Raw genomic sequence first — 16136 nt, forward strand, 5'->3', positions numbered from 1 at the left:
AGCCAGATGATTCGGGTGCTCATTTCACGGACCTGTGAGATGTTTTTACTTGTGCTGGTAGGAAAGTGAACAACATTGTTAAGTAACCACAAAAAGTGCACACATTGTTCTCCTTTCCATCAGCATCATGAATTGCAGCTGAAGAGGAAGGCACTGGCTTAGGACATGGCAGACCTGAGTTCAGTTCCCTGAAGCATTCAGAGCTTTCAAGTTTTGGTGCCATCATCTGCCAGACAATGAACAAGAAACCTGCCACCCCCCCCCCCAATGAAATATCCAACAAACAAATCCAAGAAAAAAGCAAGAAGCAGTATGAGAAATGAGCCAATTCAAGCTTTTCCTCCCTCCAGCAAAACCCGCTACAAGGTAAAAGCAGAAAATACTTCATTAATTCATTAGAAAACCTGGGAGCCTGGAAGACACGTTGTGTCTACACACTGGGTTACTCTGTTTCAAGGACCGTAGCATCCAAGTGGTCTCAGTGATCTGCAAGGTGTCAGTGGGCTGTACAGAGGGACAGGATCAGGATAGGACATTGAGCAGCTCTGCAGCCTGGGAATGCTGGTCTCTTGTTCTTTGCTCAGCCTCTGCTGAAGACAAGTGTGTCTTTCATTCCAGTGGGACTTCCATGCAGCAAGCATGTTGTCTGACACAACAGCCTATGTTACAGAAACATGGTTTTAGAGACAATGCAGTGATTATATAACTTAGAGCATGATTTCTACAGCTTGTCTCTTTATGTGAGGCAGTTTAAAAAAATGGATAGTCATGGATAAAAATCAAGCTAAAAATCTAGAACAAAGGATCCTTTAACATTTGCTCTATTTGAAGACCACTTTTCTACATCAAATGATTCCTTTTGCCCCTTAATTATGAATAATGCAACAGATAAAGTGGAAGAAAAATATATTTTTAAAAGGTAACCATTGGATCTAACTACAGTAGAACCTCAGAGTTACGAAAACCTCCAGAGTTACGAACACCTCCAGAGTTATGAACTGACCAGTCAATCACACTCCTAATTTGGAACTGGAAGTATGCAGTCAGGCAGCAGCAGAGACCAAATAAATAAATAAAGCAAATACAGTACAGTACAGTGTTAAACTACTAAAAAAAGGGAAACAGTATTTTTCTTCTGCATAGTAAAGTTTCAAAGCTGTATTAAGTCAATGTTCAATTGTAAACTTTTGAAAGAACCATAACGTTTTGTTCAGAGTTACAAACACTTAAAAGTTATGAAGAACCTTCATTCCCGAGGTGTTCGTAACTAAGGCTCTACTGTATGCCTTTTTCTGCTAGATTAAAGAGCCGTCTACTATCAGAAATCTCTTCCTCAGGTAACCTATAGATCAGGGTCAAGTCACTTCTAACCTTCTCTTGGATAAACTAAATAGACTGAGCTTCTTTAGTCTTTCACTACGAATATATTTCCACTTGAAGCTGCGAGTGTGATTCCCACCTTGAGGAGACATATTCGCTCTAAAAAAATAATAATAAATAAAAAAAAATCAAATGTAGCCACAAATGCAAGGGGCTAACACATCTGTGCGAAACCCTAGGCATGTACTGGGGGCAGCTAGCCTATCCTGCTGCTTATGCCAATGCAGCAAAATTCTATTTTTAGCTTGATGAGAGCTAGCGTGAGTGTGTCTCCTCAAACTGGAAATCAGGACCCCCCAACTCAAAGTGTAGACATATCCTATAAAGCATATTTTCCTTATTCTTGTAGCTCATCTGAACATTTTCCAATTTGTCAACTTTCTTTTTTAAATGTAGAGACCAGAACTGGATGCAGTATTCCATTAATGGTCTCACAGATACATAGGTAATTCCACCTGTACTCCCACAATGTTCCTTTGCTTAGATATCCAAAGGCTGCATTTGCCACCCTTACCTACAGCATTGCACTGAGAGTTCATGTTCAACTGATTATTTACTATGACCTTAAATCCTTTTTGGAGTCACTGCTTTCCTGAATACAATCCCTTATAAGTTTGACCTACATTCTTTATTCCTAGATGTATCATCATGCATTTGGCTGTGTTAAAATGCATGTTGTTCAAATGAGCCTACCTCACCAAGCAATCCATATTGGTCTGTGTAACTGACCTGTCCTGCTCATTATTTATCATTCCACCAATTTGAGTCATCTGAAAATTTTATTACCAATAATTCTATATTTTCTACATTGTCAAGTATATTGACTAGCATTGGGATAAGAACATATCCTAGAAACTAAAATTATTCTCCATTCACAATTATATATTTTGCTTTACCAGTTAACCAATTTTTAAACTCATTTAATATGGGCTACACGGTTTTTGTAAAATGCTAATTTTTAAATAAAATATCATGTGGAACTAAGTCAGATGCCTTATAAAAATCTCACTACATTGTATCAACACAGTTACCTTTATCAACCCTGTGAACTCAAAAAAACCCCCAATATTTAATATGTCAAGACTTATTTGCTATTAAACCATGTTGACTGGTATTAGTTCTGCTGTCATCTTCCGATTCATTACTGATTCTGAGTCATTAATGATTGTGTCCCACTCCAATCTTTCCATAATTTTGCTCTGGAGCAATGTTAACTGGCTTATAGTTTCTCAAGTCATCCTGTTTCCCCTTTTTATATTCTGGTACAACATTAGCTTTTTCTAGCCCTCTGGAACTTTCCCCGTATTGCAGGATTTTGTTAAAAAAAATCGTTAATGATTCAAAAAACTCCTCAACCAATTCTTTTAAATATTCTTGGGTGTAAGTCAATTCCGGTCTTTCAAATTTAAAAACATTTACAGCAATTAATTGCTGTTCAACATCTTCTCTAGTTACTGATGTGATAGAAGGTATTTCATAATCACATTACGATATGAATACATCATCTTGCTTCTAAGTATGGGTCAGAAATATTTGTTGAATACTTCTGCCTTTTCTGCGTCATAATTGATAATTTTACCATTTTCGTCTAATATCGGACCTCAACCATTACTAGGATTTTGTTTATTCATGATATAAAGAATTTCTTCTTATTGTCCTTAACTCTACCAGCCATAGAATTTTCATTGATATCTTTAGCTTCCCTTATCAGTTGTCTGCATTTCCTAACTACTGACTGTTACTCAATGCTATAAGCATCCTCATTTTTCCATTTGTTTTTAAATTTTTTATTGTGGCTTTTTATTAGAAATCTCTCTCACATGTAGGCACCTGTAAGTCCCAGGATGTTATTTTAAACTTAAGAAGACATCTTTCATGCCGGTGGAATTTTGTTTTCTTGGGTATCTAACATAGCATTCATAAAAGATTCTCAGTTAGCATTCAAATTTTTATGTTTAAATATTTCTTTCCACAATATTTTCTTTCTAGTCAGTTTTGCTCCTAATTGTTCTCAGTTTGGGCAAGTTGATCTTAAGAAAGCAGAAAGTATATGTTTATTAATGTTTGGAGATATATTCTACTTGTATAAAGCAAATGAAATTAAGTTGTGATCAATTGCATGTAGTCAAGCATAAATTTTTATCTCAGTGTTCCATTCATCTTTATCTGTAAGAATGATGTTGAATACAGAATTACCCTGAGGTGCTTTTGACACTTTTTATGTTAGAAAGCTCTTGGTACATTTAAGAAACTCCAAGGACATTTTACCAACAGCAGCATGAGACCTCTGGAATATGTTCTCCAGATTGAAATCCCACATGACACACATTATAGATCAATGTTTGAAGAGCTGCTCATCCTTTTCCCTTATCTGATTTAGTGGCCTATAGGAGACACCTCCACCCCACCTTGTGATTTATCAGTTAATACATTGATCCAGTGCCTGTCCTCCTGACTTGTCAGTAATACTAAAGCAGGTAATGGTATCTTTAATGGAGGTTGCCACACTGACTCCACTACTGCCTACTCCATCTTTCCTGAATGGGGGGTGGGGAAAGGGGAAGCAAGACTATTGAAAAAAAATAGGGAAATCGTAAAAATAAAAAGATAGTTAACACTATTAGTCCGAGGCAAGTTTGTGCTGACACAGAAGACAGCCATGTATACTGTCTATAGAGCATTCCTTCAGGCTAGCTCCAAAGTCATTTCTATCCCTCAGAACTCAAACAATATCTCCATTTCCTCCCGTGTTAGGTCACAAGTCCAGAGTGTCTGAATACAGATAAACAAAAATCTTTTGATGTAACTGTTAGGCACCACCCATCCTGTAGATTAGTTTTAAATCCAGTTTCAAGCAGGGCGGATAAAAATCAATGATTTAATTGATTTAAATAAAAAAAGTATAATACATTTGTGTTTTAAACTAAATCTATTTAAAATTAAATTTGAAATGTAGTCCTGATCATAAGTTGTAATCTATTACAATCATTTAAATTCAATAAAAAAATATTAGCAATACATGTTTGCTGCCAAAGTTTTAAAGAAAGTCAAACCACTGAATTGGTGAAAATCGCTGGCTAAGTACCTAAAACCAGACTGTTGAAGTGCTAAACCAGCTTTTGATAGCAGTAGCCTGTTCTGCAGATTGAGAGAGAATCTTTTCTTCATTTCAGTTTATTCAGCTGTTCATTCAAAGTTAAGAAACCAATTGGCAGTTGAAAGAGGAGGAAAGCTTCTTTTCCTTCTCCAGTCTAGAATAAAGACTAGGTGTGAGAACTATAAGTGCTAAAATCTGGAAGGACTTGCTGACCAGAAGCTACCAGCCCAATTCACTATCTTTGTTTAATAAATTGGTTATGGTTTTAAAACCATAACATATTTTGATCAACTTTTCTTGCATATCCAGCATATTTAAGGTAGTTTATTTAACTAATAAAACATTAAAATGCTGTTTTTGCAGATTTCTAATTGAACTCCAAAATCAAATCTAAATAGTGGTTGACCCAATTCAATGTAAAAAAAAATCTACTAAGTGAGAATGCAACGCATCATTTTCTATCATAAAAATGTAAAAATTAATCTGAATATATGTATGTTAAGCTATATAATTTATTAAATGTGCATAGGCATAGTGTACCTTCCTGGTAGCAAAAATAAGTACCAAATTTGTGTAACGGCTATATTTAGTTGCAAATTACATGTTTTAATGGTTACTAACCAATGAGAATCAACTTTTCTTTAGGACAATAATTAAAAGTTACAAATGACAAAAAAAGATTTAAATCAAACATTTAAATCAAAGTTTCTTGCTAAATCAGGATTTACATCACTGATTTAACTCAATCCGCCCTGGTTTCAAATTAGCATTTGGGCATGGCATCATCCTAGAGCAAAAAAAGAAAAAAACCTCAGAGCTTTCTCCCCCAACATTATGGCATGCTGGGGGATCAGCATAAGGAAGCCGTCATTGCCATAGTTCATGGCGTTATATCTGTTTTACACATAAATTGGGAGAGTTCAGTGAGGACTGCCAAACCTGAACTTTTCAAAAGCACTAAATTCACTGAATTTTAAGGAGAGAAAGGAAAAAAAGTGATCCTTTTCAGTAAGAAAAAAAGATTTGCATACATTGAAATTTGTACCAAATTTACACTCAACCATTTTTAGACAGGCACCCATACAGCAAGGTGTGTGTGTGTGTGTGTGTAAGTTTAACTCTCAGATTAATGAGCCCACAATTGTATGCATTTGTGTAAGTGTGAAGTTCGACTGAAAAATCAGTTCTTAAGTGATCATACTGAATAATGCTGCAGAAATAAATGCAGCCCAAGTTAGACTTGCCTCCTAAATGTTTGGGCATATGGGCCTTATCTTTTTATCAGCTAGCCCCATTTTTCAGTAACATACTATTTTATGAGCTCTTGACTAAATTTAGCCTCCAACCAATTTTCAGTTGTACTGCCACATTCTTTGCCCTGTTTTCACTAGATGGAGCTGAAGGGAGAAATCCTGGCCCTATTTATGTCAATGACAAAACTGCCATTGACTTCAAAAGGGGCCAGAATTTCAGCTTATTACTCTAAGGGATTGACTGAATATTTAAACAAGAGTTGTTGTTTCTTTAAATTAAGTATTTACTGTAAAATCCACTAAAATATATTAGCAAAAACAACGAGGAGTCCTTGTGGCACCTTAGAGACTAACAAATTTATTTGGGCGAAAGCTTATGCCCAAATAAATGTGTTAGTCTCTAAGGTGCCACAAGGACTCCTCATTGTTTTTGCTGATATAGACTAACACGGCTACCCCTCTAAAACATATTAAAAGCCCATTGTGTTAACCCTATGGTTTCCAACCCTCCAGGATTGCCCTGGAGTCTCCAGGAATTAAAGATTAATCTTTAAGGATTATGTCATGTGGTGAAAGCTCCAGGAATACACCCAACCAAAATTGGCAATCCTAGGTAAATATGAGCAAAACTTTGTCTCTGATAGAACCTTACGCAAACCAAATTACCTTGAGACTAAGACAAAGGAACCACAAGAGGGCACTCTTACATAACAACTGAATTTCAAAAAAATACCTTTCTGAAAGGTTTAGGGAAAAAATATATGAGGTTAAAATGGTGTAGTCATATTAGTACTGATAAAGCAAGTCTTCTTGTCAGTCTGTTGGAGGATGTCAGCACAAACTGGGGTATCATTATTGGCCTTAAAACATTGTAGTTCATAAAAATTTTCTCCTGATTTAAAAGTTAAAGTAATTTCATCTAATAGTCAAGATGGACGTCATAGTTCCCTTTGAAAACAGGACACTGGCCTTCCGCAACACAAGATCTCAAAAGCTGGAGAAATATGCCCTTCTGGCTGATTCCTTGAGAGCTAGGGGTTACGAGGTTCAAACTCATGCACTGATCGTCGAAGCCCTCGAGTGAGTGTTGCGAGAATGTGGAACTGGTTAGTGCTACGCTCGGCTGATGTGGCAAATCATGGTGTAGGATGCCATCAGGTGCTTGAGGGACATCTATCTAGAACACATCACTGAACACAGAATCATAGAATATCAGGGTTGGAAGGGACCTCAGGAGGTCATCTAGTCCAACCCCCTGCTCAAAGCAGGACCAATCCCCAACTAAATCATCCCAGCCACTGCTTTGTCAAGCTGAGCAATACCAGGAGAGATGAGCTGGAGTGCTGATGAGAAGCAAGGTCAGGAAAATAACTGGAATACTTCCCTAATGGATTGTATTTTCTAAGGGACAACCTATCCTAAATTCTCAATTACTGAGGGACACTTTTCATGAGCGATGTACCCGAATAATTGGATGCTAATACTTCAACTGTATCACTGAATTTATTAACCTTAATTTGGGAAACTGCAGATTCTGTACTATTTTTATTTTATGACTTTCAAACCAACGTTTATACTTTTGGATAATTTAAGCAGTATACCCAGATGTGCAGACACTCTTTCCTTAAGCTGGGTATTATATAATTTTAACATTAGTTTTATTAAAATAAATTGAAAATTCAATTGCTTTGCTATTAACACGTTATTTACAAGTTCTTGTCTGAGTTAGCTATAATAGAGAGGTAGCAAAACAGAGATAATTCATTAGGAATTTCAATTAAATTGAATCTCTGACCATCATGACTGGCATTAATGCCCATCCAAACTCTAATAACTACAGCTGCTTTTGAAAATAGTTGTTGAGCTTGGATTTACTTAGTATGGTTTGGTTAAGCAGAACAGCATTAAAGATGTACCACAAAGAATTTTTTTTTTAAATTCTGATTATTCATCTTTTGCTTCCTAATGATGCATAATGAAAGCCTGAAAGATTTTATTGAAAAATAAGTACTTTTTGCCTTAGAAATATCAGAAATACCAAGTCTGCTCTTCTCTGGTTTTGCTGGAGAACCTCCTGGAGACCTTAGAGCAGTGTTTCTCAACTGGTGGGATCTGATCAATCAGGGCTAAGGGAGGTATCACAAAAGGCAGTCAGGAAGATTGCAAAGCATTGAAAACTTTGTTACAGTCTAAAAGAAAGAAAATCTCACCCTCCACACACCTTTACATACCCTTATCCTTCAAGGTCAAGTATTCTCCATCAACCTCTTGAGACATAAAATGCACAAAACATTATATAGGCACATGGTTGTTTTCATTTATGCATTTTTTTACTCTTACTTTTATAGTAAATATAAGGGATCATGAAAGTTGACGTGAAATAAGGGGTCAACAGAAGTTGAGAAACACTGTCTTAGAGTATGAGCTCTCATACCTCAGTTGAAAGGTTAGCTGAACTGAATCTTAACAAAGATGCCCTTTATCTGAAGTGCCAACTAGCCATTGAAGTTAAGCAGGTGTTATTAAAACAAAAGTTTTAAACGGTTTGATTAAAAACCCTTTCCTTCCGAACTGCTGAGCTTTCACACTCGTCAGTTAATTGTTTCACCAGTTTTCCAGTCATTACAGTGTCTTGGTAGGGAAGCAAAATTTGAATTGATATTAAGTCTGTCACAGACAGTTATATTTGGGAAGGGGCACTAAACACAGCAGCATAGACAGTGATCCTCAAGACAGAGACCTGACCCTAGGACAGCTATTACAATAAAATCAAGTGTACTTGAACACGCTGTTCAAATAGCACTGTGCATGAAGGTATGATTAAGTGACCGTGCTGAAGCCCATTGTTACACAAAATGGAGGCAAGTGGATTTCAATGCATATGTCAGAGAAAAGGAAATAGTGTGTTGCTGTTGTACTGAGTGTGCAAAAGAGAAACGTTTCGCTGGAGAAGTTTCCCACTTTGTCCTGTCTTAAGATTGCCGTTCTTTGTTCCCTTAAAGGAGAAGTGTTTTGCACCCCTTCACATTTGGTGAGACTTCTTCAAGCCACAGAATGGTTTCTGTAATGTAAGGGCATATTCCCATATACCTTCAAGATGCACACTGCCAACATTTCCAGTGGTAAATCAGGACACAGCGCCTCTCAGGTTTGGCCCATCTGCCCCTCCATAAATGGGGATGGAGGAACGGACAGGCCAAATTTGGTCAGTGTGGTGACCTACTGCATGGAGTTGCAATGCCACTCAGATTTGGCCTGGCCACCCCTATGGATATGGAGACTGTGGTAGGTGGGCAGCCCAATCTGAGTGGCACTATGACTTTGTATGCCAGGTTGCAATGCCACTTCATCTAGGGGCCCAGGGTTAGCCCTCCCTTTTGCCCCACTCCTCCCCAGGCAGTCCTGAGTGAAGGAAGTAGTCACTTCAGCCAGACCAGATGGCTCGGGCAGGGGGTCATCAAAGCAGGGCAGTCCCACAAACTTGGCATTACTCTGATATGATCCAGCCCCTCCTAGAGTCCTCTAGGGTGTCACACACTTCGTAGCTTGTGCAGGCTTAGCTCATTGCACACACACCAGGGACTACTTGCATTACTCTTCCCCCCCACCCCCAGCTCCTAAGCTCCCTGTGTACCACCCTCCAACCCACCTCTATTTCATGGACATGGATTTCATGCCAGGGTTCTGTATGTCTCCACGTGGCCCCCACCCCCCTTTCCATACTAGGGTCTGTCATTCTTGGCTCATGCCAGTGGTTCTGTGTTTTCCCACTGCCCTCCATTACCCCCCCCAATGGTAGATGTTGTGTGCCCTGAATCCCTTACCACAGACCAGAGACCTTCACAGTCTCCTCTCCCAGGAATTCTGTGCCCCTAGTGACCCCCAATACCAGGATTCCATAATTCCCCCTTGGCAGGATTCCATGTGTTCCTGTCACAGGAACATCTTTCTGGCCATCCGGGGGACCAGCTTGCACTCTCCCTCCAGTGCAGCAGTCTCCTGTCTTACTGCATGCTTCTGTCTTGGTTACTCCTGGGTCTGCAGCTTCCTCTGTATGACTTGGTCTTCTGGCCAGGTTACTAAAGTCCTCCCCTTCCAGGGAATTCAGTCTTTCTAGACATGCTGTCTAGCCAGCACCTCCAACATCTTTGTCTCTTCCCAGTGGCTAGTATGGGAATCCACACCTACCCTCGACACTGGGTTCCAGCCCAGGGAGCCTAAAACAAGCAGCCACCTTCCTTGTACAGTCCTACCTCCTGCTGCTGCTGTTTCCCTGGGCTTCTTCCTACATGTCTCACTTTCCCCCTCTCTGGGTTTGCCAGTCTTCAGCCTCCAACTCTCTCCTCTCAGGAAATACAGCCTTTCACCACCACCACCACCACCACCACAACAGCACCCTTCTCCACAGTAGGGTGAGCAAACAGCAAATGTGAAAAATCAGGACAGGGGGTAATAGGAGCCTAAATAAGAAACAGACCCAAAAATCAGGACTATCCCTATAAAATCAGGACATCTAGTTACCCTACTCCACAGCCAGCTACTTGGCTTTAAACAGGCCCTGCCTTTTCCTGCACAGGTGACTCAGTCCTTAATTAGCTGCCTCCAGCCTAAATCTCCCCTACTTGCAGCCTAATTAGCTGATTGGACCCACCTGGCCTAATTCAGCTCTTGCAGGGTTAGTGTGGGAAGTCTACCCTATCACAGCCCACCATTCCCTCCTTCTCCCCATGCCACAAGCTCGGTGAACCTCTTACCCCCTTACCTTATATCAGGGAGTCCTCATCTCTCTTCCCCATTAATTCTGTGTGCCTCCCCATACCAGGGACCCTCATTCTCTCCTCCCTGCCATGGGCTCTTTGTGCATTCCCTTTCCCTGAATCCCTTCTTCCCCCTATACCAGGAGCTTTGTGTACTCCCCATTACTTCCTCTCCCATCTTCCCCCCCCCACACTAAGAGCTCTGTGTGCCCCTCATTACTCCTCCCCTCATACAAGGATCCCCCATTTTCCACCACGCCAGGGGCTATGTGAAGACACCCATTCCCCTTAGGGCCCTCCCATACTTCCCTTAATGCACACTCCCCACCACCATTATTATTTCTCATCTTTCTGGCTGGGTGACAAGTCATTCAGGCTGTCAACATATTAACTCTGTTGGGAGGATGGACAGAGGTGAATTGGGGGTATTATGCTGGAAGAGGTTAATGGGTCACATCAAACCATTATCTGATCTGCAGTCACTTGCAGAGGCTCTGTGACTCAGCTAAACAGATTGCAGGGGGTGACTTCATATATCTTCCATTTCCACTCCATTTGGTTTTCTGATTTTCCACCAAATCAATTAGATTGCTGGCCATTGACACCTACAACATTCCCTGAAATTTTGGAATTGATCAGCTATGACATTCAAAATGTATCATGTTATATATGGACAGACAGACATGCACACAAAGAAATGCTGTTGAGCTGAGTGTAAGACCTTGAGAACCTCAGCCAAAAACCACCAGGCAAAGAAGAGAGAGGTTGGAAAACCTTAAAGAGGAGTGGGAGGAAGGTTAAGTAGTAGGCTCTCTACATTACCAGGATGTAAGTCTCCAATTACTATTCTGATGGGGAAAGGAATTGATGCACTGCAAGGGCTTACCAGCACTTCTGAAAATACTGCTGAAGACAGGGGAAAGTTTCACTTCTCCTTTGTTACCAAACCAGTACAAATATTGCCTTCTCACATATTGCCCATTGGGCAGTTTCAAACAATATGCTTCCTAGTGATGTTTGTATTTGTGATATTTTAATCAATGTATTTTAAATGTTTTTGTTAATCAAATTTCTCTGGAAAACTGTAGCTTCAGGCCTTGTCCACTGAATCCTCTTTTCCTCTCGTTATCTTTCTCTCTTCTTCCTAACTCTCAGTCATCTCCCTTCCCTAGTGTTTTGTGCTTCTTCCACTTAGGGCCATAATCTGATCTCAATTACACTGGTAACCCCATTGAAGCCAACAGCATGACTCCAAAGTTATGTGGTGTAACTAATTTGTAAAAAGTGATTCCCTTTAGCCCCACTATTGACATGCCAAGGGGAGCTACTCTGAATCATTGGGAGACTCTTAGCTGAACAGCCGGCACTTCAAAGAAGAAAACAACACAAGTTTAAATAAAAAAATGTAATGATAAAATGACATTTTTTCCCATGCCTGAGGTCACAGACATAATTAACCAGAGATAAAACTTTAAATGACTTATGTAAATAGCATGGCAAGTGGATTCAGAAGTTATTTTTTAATCAGATTGAAGTAAAAAACTGGATGACTTGACCTTGAATTGTAAAGTATTTTTATAATAATTTTTAAAGCATCCACAACTATTTGCTATTTGTTTTCAGAAGATGCAGGCTGTATCTGTTGAACTTAATAAATATACAAAGCAGTTATAGTCTAAGGAAAATTTTTTCATTCAGGCTAATATCCTATTCAAGGACTAAGCTCCAATAGCTGCAACTTACTGCCAGGAAATATGTCAACTGAAGCAGGACTTCAAGTCCCAATTGTATTAAGCTGAGTAATAGTTTCTCTAGCTGCCCATCTCACCTTTTTGGTTGGGTTTTTGTTTGCTTGCTTGGTTTTAGTGTTGAGTACTGTCAGCTTCTTTTCCTTTTTCTGCCTCACACATGGGATACCCTGATTTCTCTTTCACATTCTAGTACAGTTTTCATTGGACCAAGAAACACATCAATTGTTTTATTTTTGGGGGTGGAGGACAGCTTTTTAGGATTTAAGACAGACCTTTCAGCACTCAGAATGGAAGTACTTTAAGGAAGATGGATGCAAAAAAATGTAATTTAAGGGCATTTAGAGTTGTGGGAGGAAGACTGACATATCTGAGATATGGAGTACTTGTGGCACCTTAGAGACTAACAAATTTATTTGAGCATAAGATTTCAAAATTTGTTAGTCTCTAAGGTGCCACAAGTACTCCTTTTCTTTTTGCGAACATAGACTAACAAGGCTGCTACTCTGAAACATATCTGAGATATGTGGGCCTCCTCAAAGTATTTAATTACAGACTCCAGCATTTTATGAGTTGTATTTTCTTTTAAGGTAAAGGTAGCAAAATAAGCCAGTAAAAAGTATTACAATATTGATACCTGACTGAATGCTCCAATAGATTATATTTAAAAATAGCAGTAGCAGCATATGAAAAGAAATAAGCCTATTTACTGAAATGTACACCATGTAAGTCTTGGGAATTACAGTAGTTTTACAGCTCATTTCAAAAAACTAATTCGCATTGCTGGTGGCAGGATATGGCTGGGAAGCCTTAAGGATGAAAATCAGGATTCTTCTGCTCTGCAGATGTATGCTGTAGTACAGATTTGGGCTTTTTCTCCCCAGCTTTCCATTTTCTTAACGGGTGTTAGCATTTTAAACACAAAGCCATACTACTTGTTAAATTATCTTTGAATAGTTATGGCATCTTTATTTTGTTTTTGTCTGAGAAAAACTGAGTGCCAGAGACACAGATACAAATTATTCAGAAAAGCCAATAGGTGGCAACTGATAGTCTTCATTTATTTGTTTTATTTCTGATTATGCAGTTAGTACTTGTGGCAAGTGCTGAACTGATAGGCCTACAGCCTAGAATCCTCTATCTCCAGCAGGTCAAGCTTCCCCCTTAATGGGCCTCAATCCACACTCAGTCATTCTTTGGCTGCTAGACTAGAATCAAGAATGCTAATAGTGCTGATGTTTTTGTGATATAGATGTTGTCCACAGGGACCTAGCCTGCACTCTGGATGTAGCCACAGTCCATTTCACATAGGTCATCATATGGGTGGGTAGAGTAACACAGCGATTAGTAAAAAGAAAAGGAATACTTGTGGCACCTTAGAGACTAACAAATTTATTTGAGCATAAGCTTTTGTGGGCCATAGCCCACTTCATCAGATGCATGCAGTGGAAAATACAGTAGAACGATTTTATATACACAGAGAACATGAAACAATGGGTGTTACCATACACACTATAACAAGAGTGATCAGTTAAGGTGAGCTATTACCAGCAGGAGAGGGAAAAACAACAACAAGCTTTTGTAGTGATAATCAAGATGGGCTATTTCCAGCAGTTGACAAGAATGTGTGAGGAACAGTAGGGGGGGAAAATAAACATGGGGAAATAGTTTTACTTTGTGTAATGACACATCCACTCCCAGTCTTTATTCAAGCCTAAGTTAATGGTGTCCAGTTTGCAAATTAATTCCAATTCAGCAGTCTCTCGTTGGAGTCTGGTTTTGAAGTTTTTTTTGTTGTAATATTGCAACTTTTAGGTCTGTAATCGAGTGACCAGACGGATTGAAGTGTTCTCCGACTGGTTTTTGAATGTTATCATTCTTGACGTCTGATTTGAGTCCATTTATTCTTTTACGTAGAGACTGTCCGGTTTGGCCAATGTACGTGGCAGAGGGGCATTGCTGGCACATGATGGCATATATCACATTGGTAGATGTGCAAGTGAATGAGCCTCTAATAGTGTGGCTGATGTGATTAGGCCCTATGATGGTGCCCCCCTGAATAAATATGTGGACACAGTTGACAACGGGCTTTGTTGCAAGGATTAATGGTTTTGTTGTGTGGTGTGTGGTTGCTGGTGAGTATTTTCTTCAGGTTGGGGGGCTGTCTGTAAGTAAGGACTGGCCTGTCTCCCAAGATCTGTGAGAGTGATGGGTCATCCCTCAGGATAGGTTGTAGATCCTTGATGATGTGCTGGAGAGGTTTTAGTTGGGGGCTGAAGGTGACGGCTAGTGGCGTTCTGTTACTTTCTTTGTTGGGCCTGTCTGGTAGTAGGCGACTTCTGGGTACTCTTCTGGCTCTGTCAATCTGTTTCTTCACTTCAGCAGGTGGGTACTGTAGTTGTAAGAACGCTTGATAGAGATCTTGTAGGTGTTTGTCTCTGTCTGAGGGGTTGGAGCAAATGTGGTTGTATCGTAGAGCTTGGCTGTAGACAATGGATTGTATGGTGTGGTCTGGATGAAAGCTGGAGGCATGTAGGTAAGTATAGTGGTCAGTAGGTTTCCGGTATAAGGTGGTCTTTATATGAACATCGCTTATTAGCACTGTAGTGGATCTCTTGTGTGGACTGGTCCAGGCTGAGGCTGATGGTGGGACGGAAATTGTTGAAATCATGGTGGAATTCCTCAAGGGCTTCTTTCCCATGGGTCCAGATGAGGAAGATGTCATCAATGTAGTGCAAGTAGAGTAGGGGCATTAGGGGACGAGAGCTGAGAAAGCATTGTTTTAAGTCAGTCATAAAAATGTTGGCATACTGTGGGGCCATGAGGGTACCCATAGCAGTGCCACACTGCACGGCTGAAGTTATGGGGCAAGTGACGCTGCTTTTCCACAATTTCAGCCCGTGCAAGTCGACAGAAGCACTCTATGTAGAAATCCAGTCTGTTGTTTCGACCTTCAGGAGGAGTCCACCCAGAATCCTTCCTTTTGTAGTGTTGGTAGGAAGGTCTCTGTGGGTTAGTATGTTGTTCAGAGGTGTGTTGGAAATATTCCTTGAGTCGGAGATGTCGAAAATAGGATTCTAGGTCACCACAGCACCCATTCTGACCCTGAACTTTCTTTTTCTTGGTAATACACAAAATCTCCAAGTATATTTCAGTTTTTGCTAAGGATTTGATATTCCCTTTTTGCCCTTCTCATGGACTCTTATGTCAGAAATAGCACAAAAAGCAGCAAGATGTGACAGTTATATCTATCCCTGTTTAATACACCATCTACATATTTATAACAACAATGTAAGAAGTATTGTACACATACATATTTGATAGTGACAAGAGGAAAGTATATCAGACAATAAACACATTAAAGTGCGGTTATATTTCAGAAGAGTGGCTTTACGACGACATCCTGGTGTAATCTTTCATTTTATTCTCTATCAAAGAGTTCCATTTTAAAACTTAGAAAAATCTTCTTTTCGTTTATAACTGTTGACTACCCCAAACAAAATGAAAATAAAACTGTGCTGTTTTCAACAGCTGCCAGGGAGAAAAAACAATGTTGCCAGAATTTTGCTTTTGTAATTGACAATGGGCCAATTCCTGAGCACCCACAATTCCTATGGATTTCAGAGGGAGTTGTGGTTGCTGAGCACCTTTAGGATATGGCTTTTATTACTATACAAGTTTGTCATTTATTTAAAAGAGAACTAGAGTCTGTGGATGAGGCTTTATTATTTTGAAGACAGAGGTTTGCTTATTAGACTGTACAGGAAAATTCTGTTCATTTGCCTAATAAGAAACCCATAAAGAAGGAATTTTCTATTCCTTGTTGCCTCTTCTGACAATATTATTATTGATCAGAAGTCACAGACACATAGAAATCTGTGATAGAACAGATCTATTATAT

At 39.5% G+C, this 16136-nt stretch overlaps 1 protein-coding gene across 1 annotated transcript in view; it reads right to left on the reverse strand.

The window, feature by feature from the left end:
• Nucleotides 1–16136, reverse strand: part of LOC141995938 (sodium channel protein type 2 subunit alpha-like) — a 286439-nt gene that overhangs the window by 210787 nt on the left and 59516 nt on the right. The window lies entirely within an intron of this gene.

The sequence above is a fragment of the Natator depressus genome, chromosome 11 (genome assembly GCF_965152275.1).
Source record: "Natator depressus isolate rNatDep1 chromosome 11, rNatDep2.hap1, whole genome shotgun sequence".
Classification (NCBI taxonomy): domain Eukaryota; kingdom Metazoa; phylum Chordata; order Testudines; family Cheloniidae; genus Natator; species Natator depressus.